Here is an 18,308-nt window from a genome sequence, read left to right on the forward strand (position 1 = left end):
ATCCTGATATCCTCACATTCATTTCTTGTCTTCTGTTTCTTCCCTAGTTGTATATCTTCTTTTCACTTCTTGATGTTAGCTTTCAGTTTAAAAACAATCTGTCTTAGCTGACCTTTTAGCAGCACGGCAGCGAGCCTGTGTCCAAAAAGGCAGCTAAAATCAATGTCTAAAACAGCACAGCGTTGGTACGTTTGCCAAGTCTCGTGGTGGCTGATAAAACTGTGCTGAGCCTGTTTTTCTCTAGCAGTCAGGTTGCCAGTAACAATCGGGACCAAAACCAAAAGCTGCATTTTCAATCACTGCTGTTCTTTTCCTTTCTGTTTTATCTGTGTTTGTCTTGTTTTCTCTTTATGGAAAGAAGGTCAGAGTCCAGTAAGGAAATTCATTAACAGCCACATGTCCAGCATCTCCCAGCTGGTCTTTTCTTTTATTCCCATCTAGTCATTGCCATCTTCAGTCCAGGTTTCTGAATTGACATCATATGTTGGGTAGGAGCCTCGTCCAACTGCCCATTCATGCTCTTTTTGTGGCAGCTGCAGCTCATTCATTCAGAGGGCAGCCTCCATCCAGCATTAAAATCCTGGAAGTCTTAGCTGCAATGGAATATACTGCATCTCGTGCGGAGTGGAAGAGTGCCTGTGGCACTGTGCTGGAGTAGAAGATACATTCCCTCTTAGGGCCCTATGCTCAAAGGACTCGGTGCGTTTTGAAATTGAATCCATCACAGGTTCCTCATCACACAACTCGTGCTTTATAAAAAAGTGAAATGAAGAAGTGCCTCACAGTTACAAAGAAAGGGTGGATGCAGTAGAGAACTCATGCTCAGATTTTTTTTTTTTCCCCAATATTTTAGCTGGCTTCACATTTTTTATGTGATATCATAAAAACCTACAGTATTTTTAAGGGCAGTTGTTGCTGTGGTAGTTAGAATGAAGAATCAGTACTCAAACTCTCAGTTTTGTTTGAAGTTGTGTGGTAATAGGTTTGCTTCAATATCTTTGACCCTCATCCCAAATAGAGACTAATCCTAGCATGTTTGGTCAGTGAGAATTAAGCATCAAAATGTCATTGAGGGTCTCAGCTTGTGGCCCTAAATATGGAGTTCTGTTAGGCTAGTTTTGTGGAAGTTGTTTTGAGAGAGCCTCCATTCAATTATGTATAAAATGGATCAATGTAAGGGATTAGCTAAAGTTACAATAGTTACAGTAGTAAAAACTCATTTGACTGGAAATGTGAGAGGAATTCAGTTATTGCTCTCAGGAAAAAATCTAATTTGAGCAAGTACGGGATGATAAGATGAATACTGGTTTTTCTCTAATGAAGACATTGGCCAAAGAAGGTAGATATTCCTGTCAGAGTATCAGGCATCTCTGTATCACTTGGTTTGTAACGTAACCAAAATGTACCAAATGCTGAAAATCCACCAGATGGCACACTAAAGCCTTGATACTGAAAAGTGCCATCATCCAAGAGAAGGATCGTAACTGCATGGCAGACTGAAAATTTCATCTGTATTACAATATGCAGACTATGCTTTGTTTTGTCAGCGATTACTAGGTCAATCTTTAATAGCTAGGAAATGACTTGGAGAAACATTAAGGGAAAGAAATGGGACAAGACAGCAATTATGTTAATTTTTTTCAGCTAATAATTTGTCTTGATTTGTAGTGACATTTGTGATGTCTGCGATGGATGTCTCCTAACAGTTGGGGACTGGCTAGATTTGCCTTTGGCCCTTGATTCACCAAGTAGGTTGCTGCCTGCCAGGGAATGGCTGATATGGCTGGCCATCAGTATTGCCTACACTGTGAATCACTCTTCCGGAGATAAAACATCTCTTCTGTAAATACATTACTGAAAAAAATGTATCCAAGTAGCTCCCTGGCCTTACATCTGTGGAAATGGGAGAATCTGCTGTAGGATGGCTGATGCTGGCTGTGTTGCCTCCCTCCAGCTTTGCTGGTGTTTGAAGGCATAGTGTCAATGCTAGAGACATCATGACCTGTGGAGATCTGGCTCAGTCTCTCCTCCACGTTTCCAGCCAGCACGTGAAGTGTGTTCAGATACTGGGTAAAAGTACAGCAAATAATGTGAGAATGTGACTTTTCCCATCTATACAAGAGATGATGTTGCCACAGAAACAAGGGAGGGAAACAGCCTATGCCAACGTAAAGAACAGTAAGGCTTTTCTACAGCATTGTAAATGCTTCTGACAAATCGTGCTAACAAATGAGATGGATGCACAGGTTGTAAATGGGGTAAATGAGGTGTCTCTTAACAATCTGGCTGTGTTATTTTGCAGTTCATACTCTGAGAAACTTCAGCAACCCTTTACTCCAGCTTTTTTAAAATTGTCAGGAAAGATAGGAATTAAGGATCCACAGGGGACTGCCTCCAGAAAAGCTGGCTGCTGTTAATTTTAAGAGTAGAAAATGTCTTTTTGCCACCCTGCTTTATGACTCCTGTACTTCTTCAAGATACTACAAAAGGCAAAATAATCTTTCTACTAGTTGTCTATCTTTTTAATGTTCATATGCTGTTAAATCACATAGAGAGTTATGAAGACATATTTATAATGGAATAAAGAACATTCAGATGTTTAGATCTAAATTCTTGCTCAGACAAAACTCTAGAAATTATATAGTTTTTGGTGAGACACAGGAATTTTTAATTTATAGTGTTGTTCCCAATTTTGCATCTATTACCTTTTCCTTTTTTTTTTTTTAAATGGAAAACTGTTAATCCTTCTGGCCTAGGGACCAGGTCCCTAATCTGAGGAGTTTGCCATTTAAGAGAGACCCAAAGTAACCACCCATTTGAATGAAATGTATTTGATTATGTCTGCTAGGCTGCTTTCAAACTAAAGGCCCAGTCCCACAATCTGATTTTTGCAAGTGAGTTTCAGGAGGCTTGACACTTGAGAAGTATTAAAAAGGAGGATAAGGAATTCAGTTATGGGGGTATTTTTTTTCTTTTCATCTACAGCCTTTAACAGGCAGATTGAGTATCACCTGTATTTATGGTAGCAAATTATTCTGTTTTCTTTTGTCTGTATTTTCTGATGCTGTTAAAGCTACATGCTTTTCTATCAATAGGCCTGAAAAACTGAAGCTTTTACCCCAATGTAACGGAAATGAGAGCTGGGTCATTTTTGAGGTTCAAAAACGTAATTAGTTTTGTCTTTTGACTATATGGTTTTGTTTTGGATCAAATATGGACTTGTTTGGATAACATCAAAAAAGTTGTTCTCGTTGTATTTCCAACCTACAAGAATGAAAAAAATACCTCAAATCTGATGGGAATTTTGTTCTCATATTGTAAACCAAAGAGGCTGAGTAAACATCATAACATTTGGCTGTTTATTCTGAACAAAATCTTCCTTTTCCAGGAATATCCTTTGTTAACTTCAGTCTTTCAAGATGAGTTTTTAATTATTTTGAATCAGTATATGATAGATAAAGTTCTGCCTAAATGATGAAGAAATTCTTCCTCAATCTTTGCTTGAAGGTGAGCATAAAAAAAATGTCATCACTGTAAAACAATTCCAGATTTATTATTTTTCTGCTGCCCTTCTCAAGCAGTGTATACTACTTCAGAAACTCTTTAATGTCATTGATTTTCTTTGAAGAGCTGAGCCTTTGACTATCAATAGCAACATTATCTACCTTCAGGCAAATAAAGGGTAGTAATCATTATTCTGAGTGGACACTGAAGAGCTCAATTTTGAGTACTGCAGCTCTAGGTGCTGAAGCAAATGCACTTGCAGTAGTTTAGGTAATCTCCAATGTACTGTGCCTACAGTAGCTCTTATCTTGAAAAGTGTTTGAGTGTCACTCACCTCTGAGTGATTCAGTGCTAGGTATCACTTGATGCCTGAATGATATCTCTGAATGATAGGGAGTAAGAACAGACATAGCATAATTTTTAGGCAATTGCCAGGTTGTCCTAGTTTAAAGAGAGAATTTTCTGTTCTCGCTTGACTTCCTGCTGAGTTCGTGGTTTAGTTTGGCAGCTCACAGGCTTCTCATTGAACTGGTTCAACTGTTTACCATCCCATCCATCCACCCACATGCAAAAATCCCAAGACAACGGAAGTCACGGTTATAGTAAAAAGAAAAAAAAATCAAAACAAAAACCCCAAAAAACAACCAACCACCCAACAACCAAAGCAAAACAGAACATGAGAATCAGGGACTCTTCTGTGAGGATCATGACAAAAGTACAATTTTAATGTTCCCTAGACTGGTCAAAGTAGTAAAAAAATAAATGCAGTGTGGGCAAAATCCTGCTCTCAATTCAGATTCTCTTTTCACTTGCCCAGATCCCTTAAAAACATGAGAAATTTCTGAAATGCAGCATTGTCCTTTACGTAAAGGCATTAATCACAAGGTTCTCATCATTACTTTTACCATCACCATCTTCCTGGAAGCAAATGAGATGCAATAGTCAAATCCCAAGATATTTGTTAGTTTTTGCTCAAGCAAATTTCAACTGAAGCCAAAGGAATTTGTCTGAGTAAAGGCCAGCACATCACGCTTGCTCCATCAGAGATGTACCAAGTGTGGCCCTCAACATCACACCCATTCTCCAAGGCAAAGGTGTCTGTTTGATAGAAGTGTAGCCCGTGGTTGCCATTTGGACAATGCAGTGCTCCACTTTTCCACTCTGGTCCAACAGATGCTGTCCTGCCAGCTCTGCCAGTGCTGGCTTGCACATAGGATGCTGGCAGCTACTTATGCACCAAGTAGCTGGAGACAAAGTCCCTTGTGTGTGATGGAGGGAGGGTGTAATGCTTGCCATGCTGGCATTTGCTCTAGAGGTGGACCCCATGAGTTAACCTATATTAATGCATGTAGCCAGTGATTATTGCTGTCATTTTAAAACACACAAAAGACAAGGAATATGAGTGGCATCTTCATGAAACAATGGCAACAGGGAAAATGGGTGTAGTTATTAGCATCATGTAGAGTAATAAAATATTATGATGCAGTGGATCTCCTTCTGTTTGGGCCTTAGAAATCTACAGGGGGATCTGAAGACTTAAGAATACATTGTGAAAATACATCCATTCTGTATATGAGGAATAACCTACTTTGTCTCTAATTCTCGTTTGTGCATAATGGAGTGGAACCCTTTTCAAGTGTTTGTGGGACCTATTAAAAAATACCAAGTTGACTCTGAGTGGGGAGAATTTGTCTTTTTCTGTTTCATTGTGAAAAGAGATGTAAAGGGTCTGAAACCTGGAGTGTCTTGACTTAAAGCCAAGACCGAGTCTTTACTTTGATTTCAGTACATTCTGGATTGGGCCTTTAGAAATGATTTCTGCCTCTGCTACACAGGATTAACATATTAGCAATCCCTGAGCACTCTGGCTAGTAGACACAGACAGTTGAGTCCCACTTAGCCAGGTTTGCATCATCAATAAGTATGGTTAATGAAATATTACTAATATCTTCAATGAGTAAAAGGACATACACTGCTGTGGTTTCCCACACAGGGGAACAATAGCACAGTGAATATATAATGGAGAGGCTGGGAGAGTTGGGCTTGTTTGGTCTGGAGAAGAGAAGGACAACAGGGGAATTAATTGGCTGTCTTCAACAACCTAATGATTAGCTATGGAGAAGATGAACCCATAGTCTTCCTGGCAGTGCACAGTGGAAGAATGAGAGGCAACGGGTGCAAGTTGTAGCATGGGGAAATTCTTACTAGATACAAGAAAGGATTCTTCACAGTTAGGGTGATCACATGCTAGAACAGGTTGCCTGGAGAAGCTGTGGGATCCCTGTTCTTTGAAACACTAAAAAAATGCTTTGGATCAGATGGCCTCCGAAGGTCCCATCTGACTTAAATTATTCTATTATTCTAGATTAAATGACAGCTTCATTACAGAAAAATAAATATTTGACAATGACACAACCAGGGTCATGGCAGTCTTTTAAATCAAGAGTTCATACTAGTAAAAGCTGAGGAAAGCAGAACAGATATGACTGTGCCCTGCAGCAGCCCTCAGTCTGTCCTGTGGTCTTAGAAACTATTTATTTATACATCTACAAGGCAGCCATCAACAAAAGCATTCTAGATGCCTCATGGAGTGCTTAGAAAGTACTCCCTAGTTGCAAGATGAGACAGTATAGGCTACAAATCACTATACCCCTCCCGCTTCAGGGACAAATAGAGGCTATGGCTCCATTCTGTCAATTTGTCATGGACAGAGACTTCTGCAGAGACCTTGGTGATTGTTAGTTGTACTCCAGGTGTGGCCTCACCAGTGGTGAGTAGAAGGGAAGGATCAGCTCCCTCAACCTGCTGGCAATACCTTGTCTAATGTAGCCAAGGATACCATTTGCCTTCTTTGCAGCAAGGGCACATTGCTGGCTCATGTTCAACTTAGTGTCCACCAGGACTACCAGGTCATTTTCTGCCAAGCTGCTTTCCAGCTGGGTGGCACCCAGCATGTACTGGTGCAATGGATTGTCTCTCCACAGATGCAGGACTTTGCACTTCTCCTTGTTGAACTTCATGAGGTTCCTGTCAGCCCATTTCTCCAGACTGTCAGGGTCCCTCTGGATGGCAGCACAACCCTCTGGCACATCAGCCACTCCTCCTCCTCCTCTTGTGTTATCTGCAAACTTGCTGAGGTTACGCTGCGCCCCATCATCCAGCTCATTAATGAAGATGTTAAACAGGATGCCACTGTTCAGTTAAACAGATGGTAAACAGTAATTCCACTGTGGTTGTAATCCATAAAATAGCAACCACCTTTCACCAAAAATTACAACACTGTGGTTGCTGAGTTCTGCAGTATTCGTCGCAACTTGAATCAGAAAATAAATGCCCTAGATGTCACTATGTGGTTACTGTTGCTTCACGGACATTTAATTAATGGCGTTTGTTGTACTGCTGCTCAGCAGATATTTCAGATTGCGTAGTATATGGTGGATGAGGCAAAGCATAACTGACGTGTTTACTCAGCACAACAGCAGTGTATTGCATCAGCATGCTTTGCAAATTGAAGTAGGCTTTTTCAAAGCACTCTGTGCTCCAAAAATACTGTGACCCTTCAATTGCAACTCTCAGCACTGCTCAGTATTGTGAAATTGCTGATATTTGCTAATGATCAGGTGCTGAAGGAAATTCGGAAATGTCACATTGCCAGCCTCTAGTTGTACAGCATTTTAAGTGGCAGCTCTTCAACACTTAGGCACACAGATCGCTTTGCTCTGAAAATGGGCTCCAGTGAAACTGCTCATGCTAACAGATAAGCACATGTCAAAGGGTTGGCAAGGGCTGGTATTTCCACAGGCAATGTAGCTGCCCAGGCTATGCTGGCCTTTGACAAAGAGGGCAATCCAGCAAGATTTTGAATTAGGAGTTTAAATTATTCTCTCACCAGTGAACCAGTCTCCTGGGCTTATCCAACACTCTGCAGTCTCCCCACAGCACAGTTACTGTGGCGCATGTGGGAAGGAGAGGAGTCTAGACCAAGACAGCAGGTCACAGAGCAGGCATTTTAATTACTTGTGTTTAACGCTGACCTTGCATATAGTCTATATACTGACCCTGTATTCCCCTTATATATTCTCAGAAGTCTTGTGAGACATATAAATGAGAACTTTTATTGAAATTAATGTAACTTCCCACAGAGTATTTCTTCATTGCATGCATTTTTGTGAGGATATGGACTGTGCATATTAGATATATGTGAAATATGAGAGACGTGAGTGGGAAGCTGAAATGCTAAGTGTATTTATTTATATAACTTTATATTTGGAGCTTAATGAGCTAATAGTGAAAGAATTTAAAGAATACATGTATGTTTTAAGGAGGAATTTGAATCTACAGACAGCTTGCTTGAATTGTGCAATTAGAATAATTTGCACTTGCCACACAGACATTATCCATGATTTATACTTTGCAAACATCTATATTAGCGTGTTTTGCATGGCTTTAAAAATATTTGCTTTTGTTTTCTTTAATTAAATTAATTTCTTGTAAATATCTCCAGCTACGTGTGACACTTGCGAGTGCTCCCATCAGTCAGTCCCCAAGTGTAAAAAATCAGGCAAGGAAGGGAAGAGACCAGCATGGCTGAGTCGAGACCTGCAGGTCAAACTAAAAAGTAAGAGGCAACTGCACAGGCAGTGGAAGCAGGGACAGGTGTCCTGGGGGGAATACAGGGAAACGGCCCGGTTGTGTAGGGAGAAGGTCAGGAAGGCCAAGGCGAGGATGGAGCTGAATTTGGCAAGGGACGTAAAGAATAACAAGAAGGGCTTCTACGGGTATATCAACCAGAAAAGGAAGATTAAAGAAAGCGTACCCCCCTTGATGAACAAGAAAGGCGACCTTGTATCAACAGACAAGGAGAAGGCTGAGGTACTCAACAACTTCTTTGCCTTGGTCTTCACCGGCAACCTCTCTCCTCACCCCTCCCGAATCGATGGACCAAAAGATGGGGACCAGGGGGGTAAAGCCCCTCCCACTGTAAGGGAAGATCCGGTTTGAGACCACCTGAAGAACCTCAAGGTACACAAGTCTATGGGACCTGATGAGATGCATCCCAGAGTCCTGAGGGAATTGGCTGATGTAGTTGCCAAGCCACTCTCCATGATATTTGAAAAGTCATGGCAGTCAGGTGAAGTCCCTGCTGACTGGAAAAAGGGGAATGTTGTGCCCATTTTTAAAAAGGGAAGAAAGGAGGACCCTGGGAACTATCGACCTGTCAGCCTCACCTCTGTGCCTGGGAAGATCATGGAACAGATCCTCCTAGAAGATATGCTCAAGCACATGGAGGACAGGGAGGTGATTTGAGACAGCCAGCACGGATTCACCAAGGGCAAGTCCTGCCTGACCAACCTAGTGGCTTTCTATGAAGGAGTAACTGCATCAGTGGACAAGGGAAGAGCAATGGATGTCATCTACTTGGATTTCTGTAAAGCGTTCGACACAGTCCCCCACAACATCCTTCTCTCTAAATTGGAGAGATATGGGTTTGATGGGTGGACTGTTCGATGGATAAGGAATTGGCTGGATGGTTGCATCCAGAGGGTCATGGTCAATGGCTCAATGTCCACATGGAGACCGGTAACAAGTGGGGTCCCTCAGGGGTCCGTACTGGGACCGGTGCTATTTAACATCTTCATCAATGACATAGACAGTGGGATTGAGTGCACCCTCAGCAAGTTTGCAGATGACACCAAGCTGAGTGGTGTGGTTGACACACCAGGCGGACGAGATGTCATCCAGAGGGACCTGGACAAGCTGGAGACATGGGCCTGTGTGAACCTCATGAGGTTCAACAAGGCCAAGTGCAAGGTCCTGCACCTGGGTTGCAGCAACCCCCAGTATCAATACAGGCTGGGGGATGAAGGGATTGAGAGCAGCCCTGCGGAGAAGGACTTGGGGGTACTGCTGGTGGATGAAAAGCTGGACATGAGCTGGCAATGTGCGCTTGCAGCCCAGAAAGCCAACCGCATCCTGGGCTGCATCAAAAGAAGCGTGGCCAGCAGGTCGAGGGAGGTGATTCTGCCCCTCTACTCTGCTCTGGTGAGACCTCACCTGGAGTACTGCGTCCAGCTCTGGAGCCCTCAGCACAAGAAGGACATGGACCTGCTGGAGCGGGTCCAGAAGAGGGCCACCAAAATGATCTGAGGGCTGGAGCACCTCTCCTATGAGGCCAGGCTGAGAGAGTTGGGATTGTTCAGCCTAGAGAAGAGAAGGCTGCGAGGAGACCTTATTTGTGACCTTCCAGTACTTAAAGGGGGCCTACAGGAAAGATGGGGAGAATCTTTTAAATAAGGCCTGTTGTGACAGGACAAGGAATAATGGATTTAAACTAAAGAAGAATAGACTTAGACTAGACATTAGAAAGAAATTTTTTACAATGAGGGTGGTGAAGCACTGGCACAGGTTGCCCAGAGAGGCAGTGGAGGCCCCATCCCTGGCAACATTCAAGGTCAGGTTGGACGGGGCTCTGAGCAACCTGATCTGGTTAAAGCTGTCCCTGCTCACTGCAGGGGGGTTGGGCTAGATGACCTCTAAAGGTCCCTTCCAACCCAAAGCATTCTATGATTCTATGAATAAAAGAACTCATATATGCTGAAAGAAAATTAACTGATTTCCTGAAATACATCAGTTAAACATCCAGCTTAGCTGTTTGAGTATTCTATCTGCAAAATCAACTAAAAAGCATTCCTCTTGTGACTGGCTACTATTATTATGGCATTATTTGAGATTAGTAAGAGGCTCATGGTATGTGATTTCCTTCTTATTTTTTTGGTCACTACTGGTTAGGTTAATAAGTAGCTAAAGGGTATAATAGCCCTGTTGAACTGGTGAGGCAAAGCACACTGAAAGTTCTTACTGGTAGTGATAAGAAGCCATATATTACTGCTGTTAAAACACTTCTTTCTGCTGTTGCCATAAAAGAGTTTCTCAGACACCTAACACTAGAAATAGAACAAATTTTACTTTTAAAATTATGATCATGTAATTGGTGGTTTCCTATACCATTTTTGTAAGCCTAACTTTGTGTTTATGTTGACAAGTGTGTACACGTGTCTGTAAGTCATGTCATTTAATAGTTAAAGTTAAAATTAGATGTTTGGTTCATCCATTTGGTCCTGCTAGTGACTGCTGCGGTGCAGCAAGGGCACCATCCCACAGGACCTGAGCTAGAACAGCAGAGCATGTCTTTGATGGTAACCAGGGTCATCTGGGGTCAACTACAAGCCAAACAGGTCTGTAGAGAGGAGGCAAGCCTGAGGTCAAGCCTAAAAACCTAAAAATCAAGTTGCTGGGTCAGGGTCAGGTTCGAGAGATTCGAGACCAAGAGAGTCTCGAATCAGAGAGATTCGAGACCAGGCACATGTGGACCTGCAACAGGGACCAAGGGTGAGCCTCTGCTTAAATGCATCTCCCAAGAAAAAGGGACAGCTTCCGCTGAGGCTTCTTCCAGCTTTTTCTCAGAGCTCTTTCTTCATACCTGTTTCAAGGCCTGACAGCTGCTTGTCAAGTTTGGGTCTTAGCCCAAGCAGCCAGACCCCCAGGAGGGAGGGAATGTGCTCAGGGCCCTGACAGTGACTGAGTTTGAGATTTTGGGCCCATCAGCTTTACTGTATTTATCTTGACTTCAGATTACATATTAGTTTGATACAATAGCATCAACCTCACACAGATGTTGTAAGCCTTAATTCATGCTCATTAAGTACTTTGACATTACTAGATGAAATATGCTTTTTTACTTATTTGGACCATGGCTCCCTTTGCAGCATTTGCAGATGATTACATGGGTAAGAAGGACTGAACTACAGCTGCATTGTTATTAAAGAAAGGTAGTTCATCTCCCTATGAAAAAATCATATGAGTAACCAAAATAGTCATACTTTGCCATGTCACAGCAGTTGTACTGCTTTTAAGTTTACACAATAAGGTCTTTTCTTTCCAGTAGTCCAAAACATGGGACGCAATTACTTATAGCTAAGGAGAACCTCAGACTTGAAAAACTGCCGACTAAAGTCAATGTGAGGATTCATACTGTTGCCAGCATGCAAAGAATCAGATAGTGCCACAGCAACAACAGGACACAAAGTCTTTGGGAAAACTAGCTTGTCACTACAGCAATGAGGGGAAAAAAATCAATCCATTCCCTTTTCAGCTAGGAAGGATAACAAAAGGTAATAAATGAAGCCTTTGAACCCTGAGCTGCTTTCCATGAACAACAGCTTTGTACAAAAGCTTCAGGTTAGTAATGGTTTAACTACCTTAGGTTTATTGCAATAAATTATCAAAATTCAAAGTCTTTTTCCTGTAAAGTATTTTTTATTTTTATTTTTTTTTTTAATCACAGGTAGAAGAAGCAGCTAATTGTCATCTTTAAAATAATTCCAATGAAAGATGGTTCACAGAGGAAGAGTCTCTCAGGTGATCTGATCAGAGTAGTGGGTTATCATCATTCCTTTGGGCAATAGTCTAATAAAGAAAGGAATACAGAAATATTGGTCACAGTTGTTTTAGGAAATAGTAGGAAGGGACAACTTCAAAAACACTGACTTGCACAAGTTATTTATGCTTTCAGTTCCAGCTTGTACACCTCACTAGTTAGTTTTATGCATGCAGTATATGTTTGGATGATTTTGAAAGGGTCTCAGTGTTGGCCAGGCAGAACTGATTCCTTTCCCATGTCTGCTTTTAACCTTGATGACTTAAATGGAGGTAATACTGATTTTCAGCCAGAGTAAGAAAGAGGAGGTAACAAATCTGAGTGTTTTGGTTTAAATCTTTACTTCTGAGAGTGAAAAAAAAGTGTACTAATTGTCTGAAATGGAATTTTCAACTAATGCGGCTTTTTTTCCCTTTTTTTTTAACTGCATTGCTTATGGCAAGGACAAGGGATCAGTGATGTTCTACAGGTTCACGTCTGGATATACTAGTGCAGGAGCTGTTGTTAGGCTGCATTGTGTTGATGGGATAAAGGTCTGAAATGTTGTACAGAAAGAAACAGATCCTATAAAAGACTTAAATAGCTAAAACAGGGCTGAAATGGATTTCAGAATTTCCATTTTAATCCTGGGACAAAACTCAGTATGAGTTGTTCTGTGCTGCCTGAAGCTCAGCGTGATGCACTGGGCTGACCTGCCCCACTTCAAAAGGCTCCATCTCCATCCTAAACCTTGCCAGGAGCCAACCTCTAAGCAGAATATGTCCTGAGGGCCCTAATCTGTGGCATGATGAGAATACTTGTAAAATACATGGGTAGTATCAGCTCTCTGCTCCCCCCACCCTACACACACACACACACATTTGTAGTCTTTTTTTTTTTTAAATGGAGGTGAATGACAAGCCCTTATTTTATGCAGTGGCAAGAGGAGTGAGCTAGGAAGTGGCTTCGATTCCCTTTGCAGGTGGAGGAGATGCAAGCCTGCAGCATCAGGGAGTGCTTTAACAACCCAGCTGTATGGCTGAGAGAGGACAGAAAAAAAGAGTAGGGTTAAAACAGCTGTCCTGAAGCTGCTGGAGAGGGAGGTGGCATTGGGTAATGCTGCTTTTTTTCAGTAGTCTGCTTCTGCTTTCAGGTTTGCTTAGGCAGTCGTGGAGGAAAGAACCACTTCAAGCACCATCCCCAACACCCAACCCTGAAATAAATGCTGCGACAAGCTGACAGCAAAATTCAGGGCTTGTAGCTGACTCTCTGAATCAGCAGTTCCCAGAGCTGTGCTGCTTTGTGTGCTCTTCTGTGCAGTAAATCATGCGTGCTTCATTTCGACAGAAGAGGGCCTCCCAGCTTAACCTTTAGCAAGACATTTGGTGAACACTCCTGAGAAATGGGGATAGGAGTTTGAATGCATTCAGGCTGAGCAAAACGGGCTCTTGCTGTCGAGGTGTGATTCAAGAGGTAGAACCATGAAGTCCTCTCGAGGCAGCCCGAGTGTTTAAGTGCCTGGTTCCTTCACAGGTTCCTGATTTAAGGTAAAGATTCAGAGCTCTGGATCCCCAGAGCAGAAATGTTTCTTCTGGAGGGGCAAAGCTCACCCCTTTTTCCCTGACTAGCCAGATATCTAAAGAAACTTTGGATAAGCCACTTTGAGGGCAAGGCACGTAAGATACCAGGCTTGCAAGGCCTAGTTTGCAGCTACCCAAAGCATTTATCAGAATCTAATGCTTTTTAATGCTGTACTAGAGTCATCAGTGGGATTTGATTCTATGATTCTATGATTTAACTTTACATGGTCTTAAATTTTGCTTAGCCTTAGTTCGAGTCCATGTTACGCTATTTCCACTGGAGTCTTTCTAAGAAAATTGAGACCTTTTGTCAAACTCAGGCTCACCAGCACAACCAGGCTCAAGCCAAACTCCAGAGAAGAGTGGCGTGAGGGAGGACATTGCGTGCTTTAGTATGCTCCCAACTTCTTCATGACCAGATGAGTCAGCGATGGTGGGAGTGCGTGCAGCCCTGTTCACTCACAGGCAGCCAAGGGTCAGCTCTTCCAAAGCAGCGTGGCAGCGGCAGCCAGGCTGACAACCGGGGGGAGCTATGAACAGTGAAGGCCACAGGGTTCAGCACACTTAAACCCATCCTCAAGTCTGCTGCTAATCTCTTGCGGCTGACCAATCCAAAAAGTTAAGTAATCTGGGCTAAAACTGCACCGCGCTCGTTCTTGGTGAGTAGCGTCCGCTTCTGCAGTCACCCCCTGTGCAGTCAGTGGGACTGCTCATTTGGCACTGTGTATTTCAGAGCATTAGTTGTAAAAATACACTTTTTTTTTTCTATTCTGTTTTCATTCTGTGTCTTAGAGTAGAAGGCAAGGTGCCTACATCAGTGTTGCGCATCTTTGGACCATCTCCACAGATGCTTGCTGACAGGAGGAACTGAACAGCTCTCCCTGGCAGCCTCTTCCCTGCTGTGCTGCGTGCATATCGGTGAAGAGGACAACCTGGGGTGTCTTTCTCTTCTTCACTTTTTGCTAATTTCCAACTCAGCAGAGAACTGTGGACACTCTTAGGAGGAAAAGGTCTCCTGTCATTTTTCATCGCAACTGTATTCCAATGAACCTGTGGGATATTCTAACATACAATATAATTTTCCTGGCAAATTGCAGCTACTTCATACTTAGAGGGTATTTATTTATTTACCTTTACTGGGCATGTATATTTGTGATTTTGCCTGCGCTGATGCTTTATTTTGGATGAGCTGTCTTGCACAGATGTATAGATTGAGAATAATTGAACTTCTTGGCTGTCACACACTTTTGGTAGGAAATATTACACATGTTTATATGGAAAAGGATTTAAATTTCTTATATTTATAAAGTGAGCATGAGCCTGCCAAGTTATGAAACTTTATTTGGAAATAAAGGTTATACTTAAGTGTTCTTAAGACAGCAGTATAAACACTGGAAATGTAAATGCCAAAGATATGAGTGTCGCCAAAGAAGGAGATTTAAATTTAGATTCTTAATTCCAAATAAATATGCTGTTTTGACAGAACCTCTTCTCTTTGCCAGTAAGCTGGTGGGCATCTGTTATGTTTCCATTCCTTTACAGACCCAATGAATATCCTGGAAGTCCCCAGAACGTACATTTATTTGAAATCAAATGTAAAGCCTTCCAAACAACTATTCAGAGTTCAAGCATGAACCTTTTTGGGGGTAAGAGCAGTGCATTTGGGGCAACCATTAGAAAGAGTCATCTTAAAGACTTGCAAGTATTGCAGACTATAAACGTGGGTGCTGTGAGCTGTGAAGGACAGTGCAGTCTACCTCGGGTGATTGTGCAGGCAAGGCAGCTGTGATTGCACTGACTGATAGAAATGGGCATTTTTCAGTATTGGGTGCTAATGGAAAGGTGGGGAGAAGGAAGTGGAAATCCCTTTGTTTGTCCCTTTCTTTTTTTTCTGCTCCAGTAAATCTCTACTTATAAAATTAATTCATTCTGATTGATCACTTCTGTGCTTTTGGTCTGCACATCCCATTGCTATTTTCGCAGAGGTCAGGGAGACGCAGATTAAGGGCCCAATTCTCACACTGACACCACTGCAAACCAAGAGTAGTTACTGGTCATTGGACTCATCTCAATGTTAGGCTGTCATTCACAGAAGAATCCTTGCTTGAGACAGTTGTCCAGGTTTAACTTTAAATGTAAGTCTTAGTCCCATTATTCTCAGTAGAAGCAGTTCCTTAAGCATGTATTTATATATAGTCCTCAAAAGGGACATTAATTTAGGATTTAAGAAGTTGGGCCCCAAGGTACATGTACGTACTACCCTTTGTTCATAAAGCATGAATAATTATATCTTTTTCATTATTTTATATGTGTGGGATTTTCAAACCAAATATTGAATATAATACTATACAGCATAGGGGAGTACCAAACATATGAAATAAAAGAATAAATTGAACACAAAAAAAATTGTTAAAATGGAAGTGAAGACGAGTCACCCCCAGGGTACTCAGGCCCCTGAGCTGGAAGACAGGGACAGGGAGCAGAATGGAGCCCTCATAGTCCAGGAGGAAGCAGTTAATGACCTGCTATGCCACCTGGATGCTCACAAGTCTATGGGGCCAGATGGGCCTGAGAGTATTGAGGGAGCTGGCAGAGGAGCTCGCCAAGCCACTTTCCATCATCTATCAGCAGTCCTGGTTAACAGAGGAGGCCCCTGATGACTGGAGGCTTGCCAATGTGACACCCATCTACAAGAAGGGCCGGAAGGAGGACCTGGAGATCTATAGGCCTGTCAGCCTGACCTCGGTGCCGGGAAAGATTATGGAGTGGTTCATATTGAGTGCACTCAACAGGCATGTGCAGGTCAACAGCGGGGTCGAGCCCAGCCACCATGGGTTCATGAGAGGTGGATCCTGCTTGACCAGCCTGATCTCCTTCTATGAGCTGGTGACCCGCCTGGTGGATGAAGGCTGTGGACGTCATCTACCTGGACTTCAGCAAAGCCTTTGACACCATCTCCCATAGCATTCTCTTGGGGAAGCTAGCAGTTCATGGCTTGGACAGGCATACTCTTCGCTGGGTAAAAAACTGGTTGGGTAGCTGAGCCCAGAGAGTACTGGTGAATGGAGTTAAGTCCAGTTGGTGGCTGGTCACGAGCAGTGTTCCCCAGGGCTCCGTTTTGGAGCCAGTCTTGTTTGATATCTTTATCAACAATCTGGATGAGGGGATTGAGTGCACCCTCAGTAAGTTTGCAGACAACACCAACTTGGGTGGGAGTGTCGATCTGCTGGAGGGTAGGATGGCCCTGCAAAGGGACCTGGACAGGCTGGACCGATGGGCCGAGGCCAACTGTATGAGGTTTAATAAGGCCAAGTGCCGGGTCCTGCACTTGGGTCACAACAACCCCATGCAATGCTACAGGCTTGGGGAAGAGTGGATGGAAAGCTGCCTGGCCGAAAAGGACCTGGGGGTGTTGGTCGACAGCCGCCTGAACATGAGCCAGCAGTGTGCCCAGGTGGCCAAGAAGGCCAACAGCATCCTGGCCTGTATCAGAAATAGTGTGGCCAGCAGGAGCAGGGAGGTGATTGTCCCCCTGTACTGGGCACTGGTGAGGCCGCACCTGGAATACTGTGTCCAGTTTTGGGCCCCTTACTACAAGAAAGACATTGAGGTGCTGGAGCGTGTTCAGAGAAGGACAACAAAGCTGGTAAAGGGTCTGGAGCACAGGCCTTATGAGGAACAGCTGAGGGAACTGGGGTTGTTTAGCCTAGAGAAGAGGAGGCTGAGGGGAGACCTTATCGCTCTCTACAACTACCTGAAATGAGGGTGTAGTGAGGTGGGTGTTGGTCTCTTCTCCCAGGTAGCTAGCAATAGCACAAGAGGGAATGGGCTCAAGCTGCGCCAGGGGAGGTTTAGAATGGATATTAAGAAAAGTTTCTTCATGGAAAGGGTTGTCAAGCATTGGAACAGGCTGCCCAGAGAGGTGGTGGAGTCACCATCCCTGGAAGTGTTCAAAAAATGGGTAGATGTGGCACCTGGGGACATGGTTTAGTCTAGTCTACCCTTGATTGGCTTAGAGTAGACTTGGTAATGTAGGTTAATGGTTGGACTGGATGATCTTAAAGGTCTTTTCCAACCTAAACAATTCTATGATTCTATGATTCTATAAGGTACATTGAACAAACCTACCTTGTTTTTCCTTTTTTCACTGCCGTTAGATGTATGACATGCCAATACATCATTAAGCCCCGTTTCTCAGAATTCAAGATTTTTTCAAATTTTCCAGTCTTGCAACAGGGATGCAATCGGTTGCTTTGTGCCTACATAAGCTCTTCACTGCAGCCATAGAATTGCCACAGAGTTAATAATGTTGCAACTCTTACTTGAATGGCAAATTGCAACAAATTAGTATTTATATATCCTTGAAGCTGTTTTGCTGGATGCTCATTCTGGCTTCATTACTTGCCAAGAGGCTTTTATGACCCAAGTCCATAGCATAGACTCTGAAAAAGCTAATGTATGTCATAAGAGGGGGAAAGAAAGGTCATTCCCTCTTGAGCAAGCCATTTAACGTAAGGCAAACATCTTCCTTTTGACAGACGGAAATGTAATCTCCATGTAGTCTTTCAGCTTTGTTTGACAGTTGGCTTTGAAAGCTAGAGAGCAGAGGTCTCTCCCTCTGCAGAGCTAGGCATGAGTTTGAAGCAGTATAGGTGTGCCTGTGCCACACAGTGCATTACTGTACAAGATCTGTAATGTGCACAAGCAATATTCATATGTGTGTGGTTCTGTGTTCAGGTTTGTCAGCCCCACCTCTCAGCATGGCTAATTAGCTCAGGTCAGGAGTGCCTCATTAATACAACTACACC

Source organism: Pelecanus crispus, chromosome 2 (genome assembly GCF_030463565.1).
Source record: "Pelecanus crispus isolate bPelCri1 chromosome 2, bPelCri1.pri, whole genome shotgun sequence".
NCBI classification, from domain to species: Eukaryota; Metazoa; Chordata; class Aves; order Pelecaniformes; family Pelecanidae; genus Pelecanus; species Pelecanus crispus.